The sequence below is a fragment of the Melospiza melodia genome, chromosome 11 (genome assembly GCF_035770615.1).
Source record: "Melospiza melodia melodia isolate bMelMel2 chromosome 11, bMelMel2.pri, whole genome shotgun sequence".
Classification (NCBI taxonomy): domain Eukaryota; kingdom Metazoa; phylum Chordata; class Aves; order Passeriformes; family Passerellidae; genus Melospiza; species Melospiza melodia.
The window spans coordinates 16,146,393-16,172,670 of NC_086204.1; the positions used below are offsets into that span (position 1 = coordinate 16,146,393).

The window sequence follows — 26,278 nt, forward strand, 5'->3', positions numbered from 1 at the left end:
GCATGTGAAGACAAGCCCTTAACTCCAGAATGACACACTGAATTTACTTGGGAGTAACTGTCCAAAATACCTCCCTTGGGAGGCAGGCTCAGACAACACAACATATCAGGACACTGGTTCAACACCAAACCATTCTAAGAATGCAAGAAGCCACACAATCAGAAAAGCTTGATTTCTGGCAAATGAAATTCCTGACTGTGTATTTGCAAGGTTTTAGAATAGCATTTCTAGCAGGCACCTAGCCCAGGCTTGAAAAGCCTTTTATTCTGACACAATTATCCCTGACTCCTCTCCAGCCCTTCCCTCCCCATCCCTACCCTTTCTCCCCAAGCTGCATTCCCCAGCTGCTCTTCCAGACCCCAGCCTGTTGCCCTAACAGCTTGACACATGGGGCATCATCTAAGACAAAATGTGATAGCCCCTTCTTGACAAATTTTAAGCATCACCTGCCTACAATGCAAAGCAGCTTGGAATAGAAACTGCAGGTGCAGAACCAGCAGAGAAGTGCTTTGACTTCAGATGCTCCCACCCCCGCAGCTTAAGCTCTCATTGTTTTTTCCTGGGGATACATCTTCAGATCAGAGCCACAGCCTGCTGCAGATATAGATCAGCTTTGCTCATCCCACCATTCTCTGTCACTGGCAAAAAATAGCTCTGGAGGGAGAGGAGGAGGTTTTCAGCTGTTTTCTTCTCCACTTCTCTCTCTCCTCCCTTGCAATGAGGGAGAAGCCATTTTCTCATGTTCATGGCTTGATGTCAGAGTAACTGTTTTCTTACTCTATAGAGCAGTAAATCCCCAGATGTGCCTGTAGAAGAAATTTAATAGCAACCACAATGTTCCATCAGCATCCTCAGCAACACGATCACCAGGCTTTCCATGCAAGAGCTGAAAGAAGCTGGCTGGCATATTACTTGTTTCCTTACCAAAGGCAGCCCAGAGGAGTGGCTGGAGCCAAAAGGAGAGATCTGCACAGATCCTTCTCCTAGGCATCACTGATACTCTTACAGGGTTCAAGAGAACCACAGGAGAAGGACATTTTCCTAGACAGGGTCAAAAATAGATGGAGAAAAAGCATGCAATATACTATTCTTTAATTTTCTCATAAACAGTAACTTTATTCTTCTTGAAACACTGATTGACATTTGATCCTGTTATGAACAATTCTGAGGCCTCCCCCACAGAGCATCTAAGCTGCATCACATTAAAGCTGTTCCTTTCTCCTTGCCTCTAGCATATTCCTAACATGTAAACAACTCTGCTGTGCACACAAGCAAAGGCACAGCTAGCTAGTGAAAGCTGCAGCACTAAGGGCACCATAGAAACCCATCCAACCCTAATAACCCATTAATTTCACAGGGCACTGTATTTATTAACTAGAAGCCAGCTGCTATTAATGCAAATGTACATGTGAAAAATTAGCCCACTGGAAAAGCTGAAGGAACATTACAGACCTATTTTTCACAGACTGTCATGTTTCACAAGCTTTGTTACGGGGGTAACCCGTAACCCAAACACACAAGAAATGCCAGCGTGAATGGTGGAAGAACTGTGACAGACTAGGAGAAAGGCAAGTGTCGGGAAACCCAGCAGCCTTACTGTCTGAGGATTTCAGCTGATGTGACAACACATGATAAGTAATGTTCTTGTGTCCAAGCCTCAAAACCCATAGGGACTATTTCTAGTTCAGCTTAATAGAAAGAAAAAACCTCCCAATCTTACTTTTCACGTATTCAACAGCGAGGTAATTAACAGGAGATACCTTACAAAAGTTACCAAAATTAATGCACAAGGATTGCCCAGCCACATACTTTGTGTATGTTAACTCCACAGGCTCTGGACCAAGACACCCAGGCACGCTGCCCTGGTGAGTCTGGCTCCTTAGGGCAAGTTCCAGTAGCCAGATTCACCCGTTCTGCCTTGGAATCCTCTTACAGCACCATTGCTCAACTCACAAATCTCTCTCCGCAGGCAAATCTGATAAGGCCTGGAGGAAACACCAATCCATCTCTGACCCCTGTCTCACTCATCCAGGGGTCCCCACAGTGATCCTAGAGAAAAAGCCAATGGAACTGCAACTGCTTCTCTTCAGGGACTTCTCTGCCTTAGGATGTTCCCAATGGCAGTAATTCAGAGCAAAGTGGCTCTCAAGTTGTGAGCTGCAAACAGCTGCACTGCCAGGCTCCAGCATCAGTACCTAGAGCAGCTCAGGGTGCCTTGGGTGACCATTCCATTGGCAGTTTTTTGCCCCTTCAGCTAAAACAAATCCTGGTGATTTCTTGCTGTCCTTCTGATTTCTGCTGTCCACACCTACTTGTAAACTGGAGCAAATCAGTCATGTCCCAACACCCACTAGCTTCCTTTGGCTTCTTTCCCACATCCAAAAATGTCAAACTATGAATTCCAGACCCTGCTTCTTCCTTCCAGAACACAAAGTATCACCCTAGTCACACACACGCTTCTCCCCTCCCACTTCTTGTCAAATTCCACTGCCCATACTGACACCAGAGCAAGTTTTATATACTTCAGGCTGTGAAATCATCCACTTCTTCCCAGCACCCCTCAAGAGCAAACTGCTTTCCTGTCTTCCTCTCCCGACAAACCAGCAGGTGAACACCCACTCAATCCTGCACATGACGTTTACCAAAGAAGGCTTTGCTGGAGTAAAACAAGCATTCAAGAAGGTCTAGTTTTATAAATCAGATTACATATTCTTCCCTGCAGCTAAAATCTCATCTTCACATTTCCTACTTTCAGTGCTTTTAACACAAATTAAATAGGTAGTGGGAGGGAGAGCTTTCTCGTTCCATATTCTGTGCACAGGCAAATGGTGATTTTATCACAAAGGCCAAGAAACAACCTCTTTTTACAAAACTTCCTGAAGTCTAACCCAAATGCTATCCTTGCAAAGGCCAAAATCCCTACTCATAGTAACTCTGCAATATGCAGTAACAATTATACAGCATTTGTAAAGCAGTGCAACTAAATCTTAGCTTTTGGCTACAGTAAAATAATGTAGGCCAAAGTATTTCATTATCTGCAGGCTGGAAAATTTAGGCAGATCTTCAAAGACTGAGGCTTTGTAAGGTGCAAGGTGTCAGCTGCTGCACCTTACATATCTGACAACATGCAATGTCACAAACACCAGCACCAGAAGGTTGTAGCTACATCTTGGTACCAAATATCTGGCAGCCTTCTTCTTTTTACAGAAGCCTGATCAGAAGACTACAGCCAAGCCAAGTTCAGAATTTAATGATTAAGAGGATCATTACACTGAAAATGTGAAGCATTTCAGGTTTAAATTATGAATGATAGCAACAGCTCAAGGTAAGATTATTGCACATTTTCATTCACCTTTCATTCTTACAAATAAGTAAAAATGAAAGTTTCAACAGTGGCTTTTTGTACATTGTCAGCAAACAGATGTCTTGATGTATGTTCACCATGCACTAAATATTCAAGATTCAGTACCTAAATTGCCCAGGATTGCACATAGCATGCTTTTAATTAACCAAAAAGACAAAACACAGGTTATCACCTCTTCTAACATCAGTCACAAGACCTATCTTGTATCAAAGATCTGCCCCAGATAGGAGCACTCAAGAGGGTATCAATTCACCTTCAAGGACTCCAAAAGGTTGCCAAAGCTTCTGTGCCTTTCATGGATTGGTTTTGATTGACCCCATATCTCTGACCTACTGCTGTTGAACCCCTCTCAAATAGACATTATTTATGCTAATTTAACTGAACTCAAAGGGCTCATTTTGAGGGTTACATCCTTTCAGGGTTACACTGCAGTCAGCAGCATCTTTACTTTTATCACTATCCCAGCATAAAGGCAGAAAGCACCCTGAACCCATTATCCTATTAGAAACCCATAGGTTTCTAGGTTTCCCATAAGACATGCAGCACAAATGCAAACCTATAGAAATACAAATCCTTGACTGACAAACGTTTACTGAGAAATAGCAAAGAACCTGTATGTGAGAATTCCTGAAAATCAGGAATGCCATTACCCATGAAGTACCTGGTATACCAGTGTATCTCAGAAGGTCACGAGGCAAGTATAACCCTAGCCCACCAAATGGGAACATTTGGCTCCTTCCAAGTGCAGTAACCTCATCAGAACACTTGAATCAAATTTGACATTTATATCTCCATAAATAATGTGTGAGCAAAAGCAAAGACAAGGCAACATTTTCAGTTCAGGGAAAGACAAAGTAAACATGTCCCTAGTACTCAAATGTTAAACTACATGTGGGAATCTGATGATCTTTTGAATGGCTGAAAGCGAGGACACAGAGGAAAGGGCATCTTGTTTTTAAATTAATTATTAATCAACCTTTTCAGCCATCAAATCCGTGCAATGACTCATCCACTTGCTTTACCAAAGTCTAAACTGTTATGGGGAGACTGCAATTCCATTGGAACATTACCCTCCTGAGTAATACTTTACCCTGTACATATGAGAAAGGATTTTAGTAGTTTCATTCCTCTCCCACAAGATCATCAAGCCCTCATTATACCTGGAAAGAAAAATTCCTCCCCCACCAAAAAAAAACAAACCCCCACAAAAAAACCCCAAGCCACAAAGAAAAAAAGAGAAAAGGTATTTAGAATTTTACATTGAGAGAAACAAGAGAAGATAAAGTCCACTAAAGTCCACCTCAGTTATTCATTGCAAAGCCAGTATTCTTGCAGTGACAGTATACACTGTAAATAATAAGAGGCTTCACATAATGAGAAATCCTCAATTATCATGTCATTGAATTATACCATTCTTCTGTACTCATTCAGACAGTTTCTACTGTCTGTGAAGGAATTTAGAGAACTGTGGATTGATAGAAGCTACTTTTTAAGTTTACAAAATTCCAAACTTGATCCTGCACCCCACATCCATGCAAATCTCTTTTCAAAGTTTGACAGCTCTACTAAATAAACTCAGCTGCAAGACTGCAGCTCAGTTAGTGATACCTATGTACAGAGCTTGCTCTTTTCCTGTGCTAAAATTATATCAGAACACTACAACACATTTGCATATCTCCCACACATGTAACTTTTTGTCAGCAGTGAGAAGACGACATCAAGGCTTGGAAAACGTACCAGAGATAGGAGGAGAGGGTGGAGTTTCCTGCAGGAACACCCAGGCTGAAGCCCAGCAGCTCCCAGGGAAGGTGCTGCGTTCTACCCGCCCGGCGCCTTCGATCAGGCTCCCTCTGACCAGTGTCAGATGTGAAACCCCACCCAGGAAACAAAAGCTTCCTATTGCTTCTCCCCTCTCTGCAGCCTCCTGGCTACTGCCAGGAAAACCAGCATCACTTCACCCTTTTTCCCTAAGAATGATTTACATCTTCCCCTTTTACTATACTCAGCCTTAGAGCTACCAGAGAATATGAGGAAAAGGAAAAAAGTCTCTGCTGGGTTACCTCCCCTAGTCTCTCCTGTATGGCTTTTCTGAAGTATTTCTAGCAGCAGCCCAGAGTGCTGCTGTCGATTTTAACCATGCAGAAGTAATACGAAATTCACATGACTACTGTCAGTTTTCCAGCCACACAAGTTTTTCAAAAACATCAATTAAAACAATCTGATCTTCCAACTTTTACCTAGGAAAGCTATAAAAAAAATTACAAAGGCAGCGGTACCTGGGAGAAGTTTCATTTACACATTGGTGGACAGTTATTTTCAGAAAAGCTTTTCATTAAAAAATAAAAATCATGACAGCACTGAAGATTTCTGGCACATTACTTCCTCCAAAGATGCTAATGTGGAAAAAAATAATCTAACTGAGCCAAGTAAAAGCAAACAATAAAAAGTCACAAGAAAATACCTGACTTGCCATGAATAATGTGTTACTAAGGTGTGAGAGTGAGTTTAAATGATTCTGGAAGTCAATAATGGAATCCAGTGTTATTCAAGGTACGCTACACACTAGAAATTCTAACTTGAATGCTCAAATTATAGGGAACCTTTAAGGCCTTCCTTCAGTATCTTTCCAGTGGCCCATTTTTACCAGTCCCACCCTACCACGACATCCCAATAACAAAACTCAGTGAAAATGCAAGTAGAACAAGACAAATAATCTGAAACTCAAGTCAAGTATTGTGCAGGAAAATTTGAAAACAAGCCCCTGCAAGTGTGACAGTGTAACAATAACTAACAGACCAAATACATTTCGCCCCAAATCATTAATACTTGTTTGTTAATGATCATGTACGTTAGCTGCAGGGGAACTGCTTTTGTAACATAACACAATTAAGACACAACTAGAAAAAAGTGAAATAATCAAAAATTACTTTTGTTAGTATCAAATTAGGCCAAGTACACATCACATACATAGAGATAAGATCTACTCCAGGAAGCGGGCTTTTTAACACCAGCACACTTAAGATCTAAATTGCCATGGACTGTGGAATGGAAAAATGCAGAATCACATAAAAGGCAGAGGGGCAAACCCTGCTTACAAAACAGCAGTGAGTCAGCTCCTGAGGACTGCTCTATGCCTGCTGTGAAAACAAGATGCACATTCCTTATGAGCAATCTGATTGTACAGAACCAAAACAAGTCCATCCCCTAAATATGCTGTTAATGGGGTAGATGGCATTGCAGAAAAGGTGTCAAGAAAAGTCAGTAATACTGTTTAACTCATGCAAACTTCAGAAACATTTTCAGCCAGTGCTGATCCACAAAGCCTTTTATTCATACACATATCTATTCACATTTGGGTCATTTAATAAGCAAGAAACACTCATATCCGTGTCCTCAGATCAGTAACAGTTTATCTTGGGGACACCTCTAAGTCTAGAAAGTCCTTGAGATATTCATTTAGAGAACCATTTTCTAAAATGCCATGACCCTTTAGCTTGTCTAGTTCCATCATCTGTAATCAGACTATCTAGAAAACCAAGAATAAACACCAAGGCCTTTTGTGACAAGCTGTGAAACTATTAATATTAACAGGGCATTTAATACCATAAGGAACAAAACATAACATAACTACTGCACTCATTTATTGAGAGAACACAATTACATTTTTCCTCATCCAAAAATCCAAGATAAAGGTGAGCTTTCATAATCTGTCCCCCTCTTAGCAAGTGCCCTTGGCTACAAGCAGCTCTCCCCTTGACCACATTATTGCTCATATTTTTGTTGCTGTCTAGGGATATCTGGGGGCTTTCTGGTCTTCTGCTCTTTTTACTGTTTTCAGACGCTATTGGTGAATGGGGCTTCTCCTGGTATATTGATTACTTATGAGAAAAAAATACATTCAAAGAATTAACGTGGCACACACACGGGGGAAAAAAAAATCCAGTAAGTCAGCTCCATCAATATTACTTTGTTGACAACTATTAAAACAAGGTGCTGACCACTAAATATCATGCCAGCACACACTGAATAGAAGCACCCTGTCCAACCCCTCTGAAAAAATAGAAACCTGGAAACCAGCTCATTTCAGGGAAAGGATTAAAGGTTGTTTTTTCAGGTGTCCTTGCACACCAAATCCCTCTGCCAGACACTGCAGTTTATCATTGCTAAACACTTACACTGCAAAAGTACCTAGAGACCTCAAGTAGGTCAGGACCTCAGCATGTAAAGTACAAAATTGATGCATAATACTTGACAGCCCTTGCCTCATCATATTTTTCAATTTTAAGTGTTTGTCTTCCCAGTAGCACAGCTATTTTAACAACCCACATAAGGAAAAGAAACTCAATAGCATTGCAAAAAACCCACCCAAGTTCCACCACCAATGTATGAAAGTGCTATCCAACACATAAGGAAAACAGAAGTAGCTCTGGCCCTCATTAGGACATGACACAAAGACATGGGTGAAAGTTAAATCAAAGCAGGTTTAGGGCTTTTTAGGTTGGCATACCTCCAACTATTCTAACAAAGACAGAAGAGGCTGTTGAAATAAGCTTTGTTGAATGTTTATAGATGAGAGCTCTAATTCTCATTTTCCCATCTCCTACAACCTAGACTTACCCTCTCAGTGAAGGGAATAGTTTCTCACTAGATGCCTTCAGACTGAACCCTGGTTGAGACAGAGCAGGGGGGCAAAAGCAAATGAAAAGAAAATTTAAATGAACTGCAGGGAGTGGAACTAGTGTGCTAAACCTCACATTTGCATCCCCTGAATTAGTCCCCTTAAAGGAGAAAAAAAATGCAATAAATCTGAAATGAAGCTTAACAAAATGATAGAGTTCTTGGCAGCGTGATTATTTTAACAAGTTGACAGCCAGTAATTTCAGATTGTCTCAGTTTAAATCCACATACCAGGACAGCACAATCCAGAGGAGTGGGCCAATACACTTCTGCAAAATTAGCTGAGCTTTATGTTCCATGTTCTCTCTTCTGATACCTCCCAGCTCTGTCACCACCCACATCTGCCTTCACAAACACTCACCCAGATCCTGCACAGGTTACCTGCAGCTCTCCATCCCGTTCCCTGAGCTGAAAAGGAAAATCTAGTACTGCTGTGAACTTCACTGCAAGTTACCACCAATTAGAGACTGCCCAAGGACTAGAGAGCACAGACACTTAGGAAAAAACAGCCATCGGCCTTCAGCCAAAAGGTGGTGACTTGAGACGTGGCTGTCTGGTTCTATCACAGCCCACCGCTTCTTGCGCCTCAAGAAAAACCCCATGCAGCATCCCTGTTTCCAGTCCTTCCCATCTCACCCATGGCACAGGAATGTCTGCTGCTCCAGCCTCCAGCAGCACTGCCAGCATCTCAGCCTGCTGGCATGGCAGGCAGCAAGTCACCAAAACACACCACCTGCCAAAAAGCAAAGCACGTGGGACTGCCAGATCCAGCTGCCAACAGGACAGCTGGACACCAGAGAGCAGCTCTGGTACAAGCAACTCTCTGGTGGGGTTTTGGGGGAAATAGTGAAGCGGCATTTGAGCTCTGCCTCTAAAGCCTTAAATTACAATGCTTCCTCCATAGTAAAGATTGGAAAAAACAAACCAAACCCAAACCTGGTCAGTGCTCCCCTTAACTAGCACAGAACTTCAAAACAGCACATGGCAGGGCCAGGGGGAAGGGGCTGTATGGTGTTTTCCTTTCTTAAAAATGTCTTTTCACGTAATTGTTTCTCCACCAATGTTTCACATATCAGTAATGTCAACAATTACTATATTCCTTAAATAATTACTTGAACTCCCCAAGAAAATTGTTTTGCAGTCTGCCTGGAAAAACATTTTACCTCAAAAAGTAGCAGATTCAATTTATGAGCAGGGGAAAAAAATCACTTTTTTTGCCCAGCTCCTGCAGAATGTAAGAGTTAATGGAATGGAAAAGAGACTGATGCTTTATTGATCAAAACAATTCCAATTATGCAGAGAAGACTTTTCCATGTTTCCAGTAATACACTGAGCAAAACCCACTTCATGAAATGCAGTCAGATAAGCAGAAAGTTTGGGAGCTCATTGCTCAGCAACAAAGGCCAGATTTTATATATCCAATCACCAAAGGCAGTGGAACGTTTTAATTGAAATAATAAATAGAACTAGAGAAACATATTTATGTAAATTTTAAATTTTTCTAAAAGAGGCCCATAAAAAGCTGTGGACAGAGTAACACAATATAACAGCTAAACCACAGAAGCACTAAAATAATTGAGCAACAAAGAGCTGTTTGTTCATTTTTTCCTTGCAAATCTCTCTCTCTTCCCCCATCTTTACTATCTGAGATGCAAGGCAATAATATCACCAACATCTAAAGGTAGTCCTCTTTACCATAATCTGCAAATACAGCACGACAAGTCTTGTTGGGTCCATGTAGACAAGGAAAACCTGGTGTTGAAGAGGTCAGCTTCTCCCCAGTCCAGTCTCTCCTGTGATTTCTCAATTGCTGGGAGTGTTTCATCTCTCCTGAAACCAAATCAGGTATGGAAAAGGACAGGCAGACCTTACTGTTTGATGCTGCACCTCACTACACCAATTTAGTGCTCCAGTGTTCACTCAAGCTCTGAAAGAACAAGAACTGTGATGCTGCTGCCTTCTTCAAAACAGCATCACCTACCAAAGACAACAGATAAAGCTTAAGGGAATGACATATTGAGAATCACTTCCATCTATCCAAAAGGCACCTCCTGAGATTCCAGTCAAGAACTGAGAGCAGGTAGGTACTTCAAAACAACATCGTAATATGTCAAAACACACAGCTAAGAATACTGCAGCCCACTGAATTTGATACATATCCAGTACAAAGCAGATCTGTGAACACAAAACCATGCAACAAGACATTACTCCAGGGAAGACTGAAAGAGAGCAGTGCTGCATTTTGACCCTGCTCAGATTTTTCCCTGCTATACAAGCTGGCCACAAGCCCTGCCAGGCCATCCCCTTCCTCCCCCGTGCTGTGTCGGTGCCACCGCCCGCAGCCAGGCTGGGTCAGGCTCCAGAAGGACAAGCTGGAAGCAGCTCAGCTCACTGACCCATCACTGTGAGGACTGCTTTTTGCTATCAGTAATAGACAAGTCTCCTGTCTAGGCAAAGAAATACGAGAGCAAAACAGTGAAAAAAACACCAAAGTGGGGCTGTTCTCCAGCTATTTTCCAGTTATTTTTCAGTTTCTGTCTCTAATGATAACATTGAAAATTCTGCTGGAAGGACAGGAAGAAAGAAAAGATAAACCAACATGAAACTTGTAACACTGGAGCGAGATATACAGCAGTTATTTTCATTGCAAAGAATTACTCAAAATGACATCTATATCTGTACTAAGGAAAACATTGCTTCTGCCTTGAGGTAGCCTTGGCAATAACACTAATGCAAGCAAAAACCAGTTCGCCATTTTGGAGGGAATTCCAATCAATTTAATTAATTTGTCAGTTAATAAGCTTCTAATTACTGCTTCTGGTATTGAAACACATGCAGAGGAAATAGCCCTTGCTCTCCAATGCCCTCTCCATATCTGCTCCTGGCAGTGGGGCAGCAGGACCTGCAGTCGTTCTGGTTTCTAGTTGAAGGTCAGCATTGCTGGTTATTATGTGCATATAGTAAACAAATAGCTTATACAGACAAGTTGTTCTTAAAACAAATCAAAAGCACATCAAGTGAAATGTGAGCTAAAATAAGCCAGCAGTGTTTCAGAATATCACTATTTCCCCTGGCACTTCAGGATGCTGCAGTTGCAGAAATTCTTCTAAAACAATTCAAGACTTAAAGCTTATGCCGCCACAAAAAGGTTTCCAGACAGAAATGTTTTATAAATACACACACACTCCATCACAGTAACCAGACCAGAACACTTGCACAGCAAAGCCCCTAGCCACACTTTAACATTTTGTTCATTGAACTGTATCAGCCAATATTTTTTTTCTTGCTTCCCAACTATGCCAGTAAAAATCTTACCGCAAAAGTCCTTCTAGTGATTGCAAAATTCTTCTGCCTGCATAAACAGTTCCTTTCACAGGACATGGTATAAGCAGTACTAGCAAAAAAAATTCCTCTCATACCAGTAGAGGAATCTGAGAAGGAAGCAGTGAGACCAGGTAACCAAAGTGAGCAAGCAGGAAGGGTGAAAGCCAAGAAGAGCATTGCATCAGTCTAGCTTATGTGTACAGATAAAGGCAGGAAGCAGTAACTGGCCTCACACCTCATTTGTGCCAGCAGAAACCAAACTGCAAAGTCACATCACTACTACAAGAAGTAATAGCACAAAAACACTGCATGCAGGTCAGACTGACCAACTTGACTGTGACAGACCTGGCATTTTGTTTTCTATTTGGATTTTTGTGTCATGTTTTGTGTAATGTATAATCTTGAGAAACAAACATCACCTAGAAACCCAAGCATAAGCCATTCCATTTATGTCAAGTGGATACTAATCCTATTTTCCTGAAGAGTTCAAGTGTCAGTTGTGTTAACTGTTTCACTACTGGTAAGATACTTAGCAGTTTCTTTACTAAAACCTATCTCAGAACTCCAAGCCTCTTATGAGCAAATCCATCCACATATTCCTCATCCAGGAGTAAACAACATCTCTCCACTTTTCCTAATGAGCATCCTTATAATACAGACCCATCCTGGCTATGTGAAAAATACTCAATACTAAGAATAGAGAAGTGAGGGTTAGAAAACAAAAAAAAATTTAAGATCAATTCAGTACACACTTAAAGACTTGCCTGTCTGTGTTTCCACTCAAACATAAATCTTCTCTGTGTCCCCTCTGCTTATTTTTTTTTAAACCCCAGATCTGCTGCAGGTTATCCAGCCTGCCACATCACATCAACACAGAAACCAGTTAGGCCTGGCTGCAGAATTTAGGTCAGCTCGTCTGTGGAGTACATAAGGTCTTCCACACAGCCATGAATTTCCTAGTAATGCTTCAATAATCCCTCTTCATCCTGCTATGCAGCTATTTCACTAGGAACTGCTAGCTTTCCTCTAACTCCCCAACAAAGACTCTCCACAGGAGGGATGTTTGCAAGCAAATGAGCCACTATCTCTTCCTTGGGAAGCAGGAAGCTGGTTGTTCAATCAAATAAATCCTGATTCTTATTTCCCAAGACAAAAAAAAAAAAAGTGAAGTATTCACAATGGATGCTAGAAAAAGAGTCTCTATCTTTCAATCACACCAGGAAAGACATAATCAGAGCTGAAAACTACCTCTAGAACATTAGGAATAATTTTCTTAACAGATTTTAAGCTACCCTCAACTGCTTCCACCTGGCTCAATTAATACAAAAATAACAAAAATGTGACTAATAAATTTAGACAGGCTAAGCTACAGAGGCTGGTATTTCTGGAGAGAAAGCATCACTTCAGGTGAAAAAACATGGTGCCTATTCATAGAATGCTCCCTCTAACAGTGAATTGCATGCCACTGCCATCTCAAGCATTGTACAAGCCCACATAAGTACTAGCCCTGTTCATAAAGGATCTCTAATGGTACACAAAAATATGCAAAGTCTTTTCAAAACATGGTCCTCAGAGCAGGAGTTCCCCATAAACTACAGTTACATAAGACAAAAACCCCAAATCAAATATAATAAATCAAAATCTTGAACTTCTGTCTTTCACACTAGATGAACCTGACTAAATCTTCAAGTATGACAATATTAAAGATGTGAATGGAAGAATAAATACCAGTTTCCAGGAATGGTTATGGACATCTCAGCAAATAAAAACATAACAAGAAAAGTGAGAGTTTGTTGTGTCTTAAAACCCATCAGTCTGCTACCTCTGTGCTCTGCAGTTCCTACATAATATACTGCTCATCAAAAGCTAGCACTGACGTCTCCCTACTAGAACAAAGAATAAAGCTGAGGAAAAGCCTTTCCTCAAGACATCAAACTGCTCTTCAACATCCAGACATTTGTGAAGAGTATTCCTAGCCCATTCTTCACAACTTACATGAAGCTTGAAAACGGTATTTGCAAACATGTACTGCACATTAGATGTGCAAATCAAATACCCCTGAAAATGTGTTGCATTTGTTTATGTTCACCTCAGCTCTGTCAGAGAACTCAGACACCCATAACACCCACCCCTGCCAGGCCCACAGATGTGGCTGCCTTTACTGGGCCTCCATTGAGCCACACACATTAACAAGACCTTCCAAAGAATGTAACTTTTTATAACTAATGATCATCCATAACTTAACTCTGCATGAAAGACCCCTTCCCACTCCTGGCTCAGTACCTGATCAGGCTGTGCTCCTCTGCCCTCCTCCTCTGGCTTCAGCAGGGCTGAGCGCTGGCTCCTGAAGGCTCCAGCAGCAGGAATACCAAGCCACACTGATGATCACTTGCTCATTTTGACAAGCTCCACAGACTCCTCCTATATAAAAACAAACTCTTGTGAATCAAACTGGCCAAATAAAGTGGTCATGGTAGTGGGGGTCAGAGGAATGCCACTCTGCAACACAGAAGACAAAGGTTACTCATCCTTTTGCTGACTGTGCTTCATCTCTAGGGAAGACTGAGCACAAACTTGTTTTAATTTAGAGTAGAGGAACTACTCTAAATGAGTTGTCCTATTCTTGAAGAGCATAGATCTCAAATGAGCAATTTGTCATTTCCCACATATTTTCTTAAACATATTGGCTCATCCTAACTTAACCAAGAGCACTGTTATTTCCACATCATCACCTCCCTACAGCACCACAAAAGCCAGACCAGACCCCAGTGATGTGGTAGCTGCACAGTGCACGTTTTACACAAACACTTTGATGACACTTCAACTACTGCATTACAGCCCTATGCCAGGCAAGCAGACCACTTTGAGTCAAATGAGCTGCTTGGAAAAATCTCAGGAAAACCCCTCTATCCTCTGGGATGAATAAAATAGAGAAAAAGTGGGATTGTCTCCCTCCTTCTTCAGCCCAAAACTTCCACCAGCTAAGATCCAGCAGAGCTGCCTTCACTCCCAGAGACCCAGAGGTTCCAGACCTATGCAGAGTACACAGACAGAAAGCAACGACTCAGCAAAAAGAACAGACTCCAGCAGGTAATTCATGAATATTTATTTTACTTTGCTGCTTATTAAGTATGCCTTGTTATAAATCAAGTATTTTACAGTAATTGCCTCCAATCAACAAACACAGGGAAAGCTGCTCTATAAACCAGTGTTGCTGCATATGCAAAAGGAGTCCCTTAGCAACAGGCAGGATTCTACAGGACTCTCAGTGCACAGCCTGCCACTGCCCTGCGGTGTGCCCAGGGCATTCCCAGCACTGCCAACCGCAGCACCCTGTGCCAGGCTGCCAACACCAGTGCAGCAGGTGCTCACTGCAAGCGTGGCAAGCCCCAGGTACACGGGCAGCCCTCCAGAGCAGAGGATGCTCCACAGGCAGGGACAAGCAGCTGCATCCCCTGCTCCAGCCCAGCAGCGCCTGCAGCAGGGCTGTTCTGCTGTAAGGGTCTGCACCCAGCACTGAGAGCAGTGCATTCACCCACTTGAGCTGCTCAAACCACTGCAGAAAAAAGTGCAAACACATCCTCCCCCCAAATCTCCCTTTAATTTTCTTCTGCGGCTTTTTCAGGGGTGGTACCCACTGGCACTCAGAAGCACACAGGAACAAGCCCTGTGTCAGGCTTTCCACTGAGATAATTTTAAAGGTCAGCAGGAACCTGCTGTTCCAGGTTTCTTCTTAGCAGTAGAAACCTAGGATAAGGAGATGGGGAAAACACTGTCAAATCCTCAAATAAAATATGCCTCATAGACTTTTCTTCTTGAAAGGGCTTGGAGTAGTCAACTGGTCTCAGGAGAAGCAAATCTTTTTATGCAGAACTGGAGTCTTCAGAGACTCTAGGTTTTTAAATAAATGGAGGAAAAAACCTGTGACTAGTTACTTTCCAAGGGTCTAGAGCAAGCAGGCTTCAGAACAGACCTTTGGATCATACTTGAGGTCTAACAGAAAACGCTCACAGCCATGGGGTCATTCACCTTGGCTGTTCCTGTAACCCTTGTTTTTCAGGAGGTCAGGGAGCCACGTAAGAAGGGCCTGAACCGAGCTCACCATGCCCTCCCAAAGGCAACCAACCACTTCTGAAAGCAGCAGGCAAAGGCAGCTCCCACCTTCCAAGTAGGACTGTGCTTTTTGAGAGTGTATCAGCATTTAGGGGGCCAGGAGAGGCTGAACAGCAGCACCACCACACTTGGCAAGGCATGGGAAGAACAGGACAGCTTGTCTTCAAGAACTGAACCACAATCTGAAACACTGCTGAGGTCCATCACCACCACCCTCCCCTTCCCACAACAGGCTGAGCACACGGACTGGATCGTACCTGAGGAAATGTAAAGGATAACAAATGACAAAACACAAATTTCTGGTTTAAAACAAACAAAAGAAAACAAAAACCCCCCAAAACCAATCTAAAAGCAGAAAAAGCAGAATTTCTTATATAAATCATAACAGTGCATAAGTAGATGTTTGGGCAATGCCAAGACCAGTGAAGGATTCTTCCCTGCAGTTCTTACCACAAAAATCCTCATGGATTTTGTTCCAAATCCCAATTGCCAAATTCTCACTTTATGCTACTTCCTTCACCTCCCTCTCCCACTTTTGAAGTGACAACCTCAATTTATTAAAACAAAGCAACATCTTTTTTACAGAAACATCTGCTTTGATACAAGAACACACACCCACTGGTACAGTCAGTATGTGGGACTGTGGCTACGAAGGAGATTAAATAAGGAGCACATGCACTACTTCTCTCTTAACCTCGTCCCCTCTGGCACTCATTCACTTCAATACTTTTCTTTCAGGGCCCTACAGCATAGGGAAAGACACCACATTTACATTGGGGTGTTGGCATCAGCCAGTGCCAATTTCATCTGAATCACAGCCAAGCACTTGGCACTTCAGGCATAACACAATCTCCAAATGCCACGTCCTATATACAGTGGCTGCCTCCATTTGTACAGTCACTTGATCAAACATCTTTTCCATTAAGGAAAACAATACTTCTGATGCTTTTAACAGGGAAATAATCATTGTTAACAGACTGAAAAAAACCCTGAACAATTCACTTAGAACAAATCATTATGAATTTTGTAAAGAAATGAAAAGGAGGGAAGTCACAGTATTTTGGGGAAGAAGTAGATATTTTGGAATAAAAAACCCCAAACCCCAGCTAATTAAATAAGTAAGCAGTTTCAGTCATTAGAGGTTTAATTTTGGCACAGCTGAATAATTCTCAGTTCTACATATATCTCAAAGTACCCAGACAACAGCAGACATTTGACAATCTCTTCAGTTAAAATGCCATCTTCCTCCTTTGCTGCTGCCTAAGAAAAACAGCAAACCAGCACACAGGAGAAATGTCATGCCATCAAGAGAAAAGAAAAATTCCCAGCAGAGATACCTCCTGTAGAAATACTGCCAAAAGTAGCATGTAACCTAACCAGATAAGTACCAGATTTTGTTGCTATCTCTGAGTAAGTTTTGCAATTAGCTGAAGCTCATTAGTGGCCACCCTGTTACTTAACATTCCTGCTCTCTCCATGGTATGTGCCTGGGAAAGGCCTCTTGCCCACAGCAGAGGGTGGGCTGGAAGGCAGGACTTCCCCTTTCAACAGCAGCGCAAGCTCAAATTTGCTCCAGCTGGTCTTGAAACCACACTCCCCTTGGAAAGCACCTTAGGCACTGCTCCTGCTACATGGGAGCCTACAGGATCCCACTGGCACTCCCTGCAGAGCTCATTGTCCATTCTAGGCCCTGCTTTTCACATGACACCCAACACCCAGCTTAATTTGGGAGCTCCTTGTAATTCCTCCCTTCTCTTGGTGGCCACCCCCTCTTCTCCCATCCATGAGCCAGAGGCTGTGTGCAAACTCCTCCCCACTTCCTCTCTTGTGCTGCAGACAGCAGGAATAGAGCAAAGACATCAACAAACCAAACCTTGCTGGTGAAGCAGGCAAACCTTCTCACTGCTGCAGCTCACTCGTTGTTTCACACAGGCAGCAGAGAGGGAGCTGATGCTGCAAGCTCTGGTATCACACTCTTCAGCAGAGAGCAAACCAGAGCTAAGATTTTGCAAGTTCAAACAGCAAAGGGGTAAACAATCAGACACTGACAAAGTCTCATCATGAGCGAGGTGACAGAAATCAGCAGCTGTGAGAGTGTGGAGGGCCACCTTCCTCTCTTCACGCACAGAAGGAACAGCAGAGAGGGGCACTCTGCTCCTACACTGACCAGCTGCACACCCACTGCCTGTTTCCAGGCTGCCCTGGGCCACTGGGCACATGGACACACTGCAATCCTAAAATACAAATGAGGCACGTGCAAACCATTAGGCAAAACCAGGCTTGTGCTAATTCAGCCCGTGAGCTTTAGGCACCCATTACATTTCATGCAATGAATTTTTTTCAAATAATTTGCTTCGAGCTAGCTCCAAACAGGGAAAACTTGGCCATTCCACTGTGAGCACAAAAGCCTTGTTTCTGGAATGAGGCACCCTCAAACAAACAGAATTCATACACTTTCCACTTGCAGGAAGCATATATAACCTCATGCTTTTTAATTTTATGTTATATTTACTCACACTTCTCTCCACAGTTTTGTTATCTCCTTTTCTTTGTCTCAGTATTACTAGTTTCTTTTGTATTTTTGCATGTTTCTCATGTTTTTATTTTCAGGCTTTACTATCTTTTTTCTCCTGTAACTCAGGCCTCAGTGGTTTCTTTCTTTAAAATCTGTTTGGGTTAAACTGATCAATGCTAAGAAAGACATTCTTAAACTCACCTTTCAATCTAAGTACATATGACATTAACTTTCAGTAAAAATAAACATAGGATAAATACAAGTTTTAAACATTCGAAAAATATTCTTGTCCATTCTGTGCATTTTTCACTTCTCTGAATGATTATCAGCACAATTTTGTTCCTCTCAGTCCACTTCTTTTTTTTTCCTACCTACTTTTCATTGGGACACCAACACTGCAGCACCAACACGCCTTTATGTATCTGCATTCCTTCACTTCCTTGTTTCCAGAGCCAATATATTTGTTGTCAGAAGGATAAAAAAGGAGAGGAGCAAAACCATCAAACCAGTTTTTCCTTCCTCTCTATTATCAAGGCCAACAAGGCAAAACTGTGAATAAATTTAGTATGGCTTATAAACCATCAAACATTACTTAAAAAAACTCATGCATGAAAACTCATGCATTTTTTGCATGAAAAAATTCACTTCCCTTTTGTCAGTTCCTCGGCTAAACTAGGTAAGTTAGGCTTTGTTTCTTCATTTAATTAGTCAGAAAGTAAGTACATAAAAGTTTCTGTATGGCAGCCACTGAGAGGAGCCCTGTATGTGGACTCCTCAGTTTGTATTTGGAAGCACAGTCAGATTAACCGTGCAGTCTGGTGCTCCGTGCATCCTTGATGAAGGCAATTGCTAATGCATGTGGAAAGCCTGTGTAACCACAGTGGTGCCTGGAAACAAAGCAAGCCAGGGCACTACCTCTAACACTGCTCCCTCAAGTTTTAATGCACAGACTCTCAGGCCAAAGCAATTCCTATCCTCCCTTTCCATGATCTGTACACAAACCACCATTTACAAATATGCAATATGGACCTTTTTTTCCCCCCTTATTCATTGATATTTGCATTGGTTTAGTGAACAAATTTATACAGAACAACCCAAACTACATCAGCCTAACACCACGTTCCTCTGTGCAGGACTGCAAAGGCAACAAAATGTCTATTACATAACACTTCTGTATAAAATATTAATTCTCACAGAGGAAGCTCTTGAACCGAAAGGTTATTTTCAATGATTAACAAATCGGTGTTGTATAAGCTCGGTTATTTAATCAGTGTATTTGAGACAGCCAACAAGCCATACCTTTTACTGACAGAACATGAAAAAAATCAACTTTTTATGTGCACACATCAAATATATCCATCCCTAGCACACACAGATTCAGCAAGCCTGCACTGGGGTAATTGCAGCCATCTGCATTTTTTGTACAAGTTCTCACAGCAGCTGAAAGCATGTAAGCTTCCTTTCCTTGCTATCCTGCAACAGATGAAAAACAGGTAAATATTCAGACATCATATTCACATACACATCCTGTGCACTGGTTCTGTCCTTAAAGCTATAATCTCAGGTTGGAAAATCACTGCAGCAAGAGTAAAGTGCTTCAATTTTTTTTTCCACACAGCTTTTAACAGGCATGTTGGTATCTGTGCAATTGGCCAGACTTGAAAACATTATAGGTGTGGCAGCCCAGGCTTCTGTAGGACCCAAGGGCAATCAGGAATACCTTTTATAAAGAAACTATCTCAATGCTGACTTGCAAAGAATGAAGTTCAAGAGCGGGGAAAAAAAGACAACCTGTATCTTGGCTGTGACTTTGTAGCCATTAGGTTGCATGAGGACAGGCAGGAGCCTGTCTCACTGCTTCATCAGGACTATGAAGAACCTTCACGTAAGGGGTTTTTTCCTTTCTCTGTGGATCTTTACATAATGAATGCAGGGAAGGGGCTCATCCTGAGCACCACTGTATCCAGCAGATGGTCTCATCATATTTACCAGCTCCATGTCAGTGTCACAGGTAAGAAGACATCTAAAACAGCAACAGACACTTTAGTCTGCTTTATCCATGGTCTAACCATGCAGGGGAATTCATCAGGAGATACAACTCAGAAAAATCCTGATCAAATGAATAGAGAGCTTTTGAAACTCCAGTTTGAGAACTGTACATTTTTTTTCCCAAAATTTATAAACACAGCAAACAGTTTGAAGAGATATCTGATAGGAAAAGGTAACAACAGCCTTTAATTATGTGTAGTGGCCATTCCTTAGGTCTGAGAAATCTTCCACTGCAATTCTCTGGTCTTCAAAGTAGATCATCATAAGACAGAACACCTGAGATGCCTAACTTTTGACAAGAAGACCATATACAGAGGGTTTTTGGGGTTTTTTTTAAACACTAACAAAGAGTAAGGCAAATCACAAGAATCAGACTATTTCTTCTTTTACTGATCACACAATACTAAAAGAAAGACTATGATGAATAAACACAAATGCTATCCTCACTCACTGCTGGATGCCACACGCTTTCAGCCTTGTTATTTCTTACTACTTCTTAATCAGTTACCTTTAACAAAGAAGGGCCTCCAAAAAGAAAAAATATCTGAGCAACAACCATCCTTCCTCCTCCCTAAGGGTGGCTGTATTTTACATCATGACTGCTTCTCAAGTCTTGAATGTCGCAATTACTTTGGTCTCAGAACAAATCACTTCTGAGGAAAGAGCTCAAGTGGAAAGAAGGAAAATTAATTTTGAGGCTACATGAACAATACAGTTTTGTATCCTGATTTATACTTGAAGAGAGAGAAGAAGAAAACTAAGGTATTTCTTTTAAAACAGTTATAACAAACGAGTCCTTGGTGCAGCCATACTCACTTCCCATACTACAGCCTGCCTCCAAGTGTTGGGCAAAAGTGGCATTTTGCTGGATTGATTTCTAGAAAACAAGCTTTCTCCTTCCAAGGATATCTCCTTCAATATTCTGGCAGCTGCTACATGAATGTCTTTTAACTTCTCTTCCTATCCATTTCCTGAAGGGGGACAAGAACCTGTTCTCACTACCGCTGAAGAGAATAGAAAAACAAATGAAAAGAGTTTCAAGAGTTTAAATAAATTTGTGGTAAGAGAAAGATTGAAGCAGTGTCAGTTAAAATTAATGATGTTGAAATTAGTATTACTGACGGCATTAGGTGCCAACTTGACTTGTGACGCACTTTTCCTTTTCACATGCCAAAACCAAGATGATTCTCAAGAAGTTAAACACTAGAAATCCTAGCTTTGTTCTTTACTAAATGTGTTTGTAATCTCTGAGGGGAGAAACTGTTTGGCAAGCAATTGGTACCTATTCTTTGTTATATGGTTAAAAGAAAATTGTACTCAATTTGCTCCAACCAAAAGGTCTTGAGCCAAACCCACCCCCAACACAAGCAAGTCAAAAAATGTAGCTCAAAGTGTTCAAGGTTCTTAGAAGCACAGGACAGCCTTGAAACACTAATTACAACTGCTTTCACAAAACATAATGCTGGTAACTGCTAGAGAACTGCATTTCACAAACACCTTTCTTCATATCTCAGTCTTGTGTGGACCCACAGCAGCTCATCATCACAGCCAAGAACAAAAGCAGATAGATTCCAAGATCAAGCAGCACTAGCGTGACCCCAGAGAGCCTCATGCATGCATGTGGACTCATGAAACCATACATAGGTGGAAAATTAGCCATGGACACAAGTCTTTGCATGGTGAAGTCCACAGACTTTTCATTGCTTGTTAAAAAAATATGCTTAAAATGTCAGTTATGCAAAAGCACAGGCAAGTCTTTACCTAAATGTAAAGTTTCTGGGGGAAAATATTTCCATTTTTCTTAACACAGCAATAGCTTTATCTTTTTAGGTTGGTTAGGATATAATCTCCCCAGCGCCAAGAGACAACAAATAAATAAATAAAACAGAAAGGGAAAAAAAAAACACAAAAGGAGAACTCTACAGTCCTATTTCAATGCTAGCAAGAAATGGAAGAATTTAAGTAGCAGAAACTGAAATACCAAGTTTTGTTCTTTCCACTTAATGTTACTGTGCTATTATATGTAACATCTAAGTATAAAAATTGCTAATTGTGTTTTATGATATTTAGGGACCTACAGCAACTTCGTGAATTGGAAGATAAAAACTGCTTTTTTGAAAGGAAATGAAAACCTTCAGAGTTCATTATTTTGTAAAATACTTAAACTGGAACTCCCTTTTTTTTTCTTTTTTTTTAAAATCCAGTTGAGAAACTTGTTTACTGAGTTCCTTATATTCCCCCACTTGTGACTCAGGGTACTTCTCAGCAAGTCAGCCTTCAGCAGCCCCACAGAGATGAAGTGCTGCAAGCCTCAGGACACTAACTCAGCGATCACAGTGCCCCTGCACCCAAGCTCCCTCTGGCTCTGAGGGGTGCAGCAGAAGGCACAGGGAGAGGCTGGGCTGAGGTGCTGGGCCAGCACTCTGCCAACCCTCGGGAACGCAGCACAAGCAGGAGCTGACACAGCCACCGTGCCATCAGAGAACACGGAGAAGGTAAGAAACTCAGCTTGCCTTGGGGCCTGATTCAAAACCCACTCACTGCCACTGGCTTTAACACACTCTGAATGGGACCTCAATACACAGAAGAAATGGGAAAACCTAGAGAATTTAAAAGAACCAACTTCAATGCAGGAAACTTCCCTTATAAAATTGCACCAAGCCACAACACGCGTAGCTGCAAGTGATTTTGACCACAGGGATGGACGTACCCTTTTCTCCACTAGCCTTTATTCTCTTATCCTTTTGTCACTGGCAGGACTTATTGCAAGTCCAGCACAAACAGCATTAGCTTTTTTCCTCCCTATCCAGGCACGTAGTCAAGAGAAGTGTCCATAAACAGGAGGCAGAGCTGTGGTATCTCTGTACCACCACTTATGTATTGCCACACAAGAGACTGAGGCAACAGGCACAAAGGGCTAAGAAAGAACTGGAGTATAAGAGCTACATTTCAGGTGTACAGCTATGTGTTAGTACAATGTTCACTAGTTAATCTTTCCAGGGTAAGCACCCAGGTGCTTTCACTCTCTCTGCATTGTTATTATAGAGGTTGGCTCCTATTAATAATTACCTTCCTCTGACAGCAGCACAAAGTCTTTCTTCATTGCTGGTACTGCTGGTTAGAATTCCTTTTCCAGATCTCAACACACTGGACAGATTACCATGCCCTCAAGGATGTCAAGACTGGTAGATATATCTGTTGTGCATACCTGGATCTTACAAAACAAATGACAGCTTAGTGCCGCTTCCTTCCCTGCATAACATCACACAGCTGTTGTAAAGTTTTAATATTTTGTGTTGAAGTCATCACAATTACAAATAACAGAATCTATTTAGTATCCCCTGCTATTATGTGCAAGGAAACAGAGCAAACAGACAAGCGTTTCTGACACTAAGCAAGGTACAGGCAAAGCACCAAGCGAGTTTACTATAAAGGCAATGCCTGCCTAGAATAGCCACAGAAGCATATTCCTAGGTCAGGACCTTATAAATCAGTTTCAACTAACAATAAAAGGTTTACAGGGCATTTGTAATGCACAAAGAATGAATAGGATCCTGGCTCCAAGTAAGGCTTGGTGAATTGATTTAAAGATGGCAATCAAGAGCAAATAACACAACACTAATCTTACCCTAAGTTTGAAGAAAGATGGTTTCCTTTGTCTCCAGGAAGAGGTGAGGGGAAAAAACAAAACAAAACACCACCACAAAAAAACAAGAAACAAGTCAGAAATAAAAGAAAAAAAAAAAAACAAAAAACAAAAACAAAACAGAGAAAGGGACTTAGCTACCCCATCTGGCATGAGAGTGTTTTTTTGATAGCTCAGAGCTGCGGGTTTAAAATCTCAGCCCTGTTCATGCAAATTTCTCCCATCCTAAAGCCCTCTCTCCCAAACAAGCAGGCATTGTCACTCCCCACCTTCAGTTTTACAGGCAGAAAACACTATCCTTTCCTATCACGGTGACAGACACAATGCTGAAAAAACACCAGATACTTCCCTGTAGTGTTAGGGGATTGTTTTAAAGCTGTAAGTGGCAAAGCTTACGAGCAGCAGGTACCCCAAAGAGCTCTCTGCACCAGCAGCTAAGTCAAGTAAAACATCACTTTCAGCACCACCATTACAGGAAGTACTGCTAAGACTTATCCACCAAACAACACCACCACCACTACCGTCCTCCATTTTCAAGTCTGAGTAACCGATCTCATGGCTCCTACACACTGGGAACATGCAGAGGAGAAAGTGCCACGGGCTGCAGGCGTGCTGGAAACGCAGAGCCTGAATCCCCCCCAGTGACCGCAGACCAGCTCCCCTAAAGGATGCTGGGCAAGTCACAAGCCTTCTGCGCCTGAATTCGTATTTGTTTGAGAGCAGCAGCAGCACTTGTGACGGGGAGGGGAATGCAGGTTGCAATACAGGAGCTGCTGTGCCAAGCTCAGGGATCCTAAAGGAGCGGTAGTCGGTATTGCCACGTACTGGGGAGCCGGGGAAGGGAGGAGACGCGCCTCGAAAAAACAGAGATGGTTATCTGACAAGGGCTGGTTCTGCCCTGAAGATGTGCTTTACTGACTAGCTTGGGCCCCTTTAATCTGCGTGCGCTGGAACACGACGCACAGCTGACCCCATACAAAACCCGCACAGCTGGCGGCCCCCAGAGGGGCCGGATCCAACCCCACTGGCCTCGAAAGGGGCTCGCAGTTCCTGCCGCATTCCCCAGCACCACGCCGCACTCGCAGCCCCGCTCTCGCCGCTGGTCCCCCGCTCATGCGGGCCCATCCTGCGTGGATGCGCATCCCGCGGGAGAGCAGGGCGACGAGCGCAGCCGGCCCCGGGGTCCCGCCGAGGCACACCGGGCTGGCAGCAGCACCGGCGAACCGGCCCAGGCCGGTCTGCGCGCAGAAAAAGATAAAGAGGAGCGCGAGGGAAGGCGCGGGGAGGGGGTGCCGGTGAGGATGCCGCCCCCTCCCCGCGGCCCCTCCGCCGCCTGCCCGACCGCCTCCCGCCGGCCCCGCGCACGCCTCACCTCAGGGACGGCTCTGCGGGCTGCGGACCCCGAGAGCCGCCCGGCCGAGCCGAGCCGAGCCGTGCGTGCGGCGGGAGCGCAGAGCTTCTCGGCGGCGGTCAGTCCCACGGAGCTGCCATGCGGGCGGGCAGAGGCGGGGCGGGCTCGGCTCCTAGCAGCGTCCTGCTGCGCGCACCCGCATGGCTCGGCGTGCGGACAGCACCGGCTGCCGGCGGCGGCGGGGCCGGCGGGGCGGCGGCCAATGGCTCCCGCGGCGCCGCGCATGTGAGGGCCGGGCCGGGCCGGGCCGGCCCCGCCCGCTCGCCCCCCGCGCAGCCGCCGCGCTCAGGTGCCGCGGGCCGGGACCACCGGGGCTGAGCGGGGGCGCTGGAAGTGTCCGCGGGGCGCGGCAAAGCCCGAGGGGTGTTCGCGGTGCGTAGGTAAATGGAACGTAGTGCGTGAGCCAAATAAAGCAGCGACAAGTTCACATTGCGTGGCTTCATTATTAAAATATTATCATGGGGAAGGAGGGAAGTTATTTCATTTGTCTGTCTTGAGCCGTTGAGGGAACCAAAAAGTCGAAGGCAGCTTTAGCTGGGGCGGGGGCGGCACAGCTGGGATCGCACGCACGGATTCCTCCACGGCGGCTCCAGAGGCTGAACACAGGACACCGAGGAAGAAGCCGAACTGACCCCGATCCTCACCCGAAATCCGCTAGAACGTTTTTTTCCTCCTTTAACTGAAAAGCCACCGATATCCTTAAATATTTCTTAAACACTGAACTGACACGTGACCAGACATGCGGGTCTTTTTAACTAGATGTAATCTCTTGCCTTTGAAAGTATATTGGTCATGATGAAGAATGGAATTAAAAATAAAAACAAAAAAACCGAGCTTATCTTTTCCATATTTTATTTCCTCCCCATGTTTTCAAGAACTGGAGGAGATGGGAAGTGATTTTTGGTGCTTGTTCAGAATAGCTTTATGGCCCTTTAAAGATTGAGAATTTCCCCGTTACATTTTTAGATGCATTTTTAATCAGACCTTCTGGTCTTAATGACTGTATGACGTATCTAAGGTTACAAATGAAAGCACTTCTTAGCAACAATTCACTCTGAGACCAGGAAAAATCAGGCCAGCTTGTCCTGCTCTCAGCTGTTCAGCACTATTTTCATACCAGTTTTCATCTGGTGGGGAATTTTAGCAGAGCTCAGATTTAGTCTAATGAGCTAATGAGTC

The 26,278-nt window shown here is 43.1% G+C and overlaps 1 protein-coding gene across 4 annotated transcripts in view; it reads right to left on the bottom strand.

Annotated features, from left to right (window-relative positions):
• The window catches only part of LRRC8D (leucine rich repeat containing 8 VRAC subunit D), a 51,967-nt gene extending 26,772 nt beyond the window's left edge, over positions 1 to 25,195 (bottom strand). Inside the window, exons 1-2 of one of the 4 annotated variants that reach the window (XM_063165741.1) lie at positions 25,061 to 25,194; positions 13,649 to 13,786 (exon numbers count right to left, since the gene is read on the bottom strand). The gene's annotated coding sequence lies outside the window, so the exon portion shown is untranslated. Of the gene's footprint in view, positions 1 to 5,101; positions 5,208 to 13,648; positions 13,787 to 23,670; positions 23,690 to 25,060 lie in introns of those variants that run through there. The other 3 variants (XM_063165742.1, XM_063165744.1, XM_063165743.1) reach the window with 3 other exon arrangements.
• Positions 25,196 to 26,278: the final 1,083 nt, after the last annotated feature.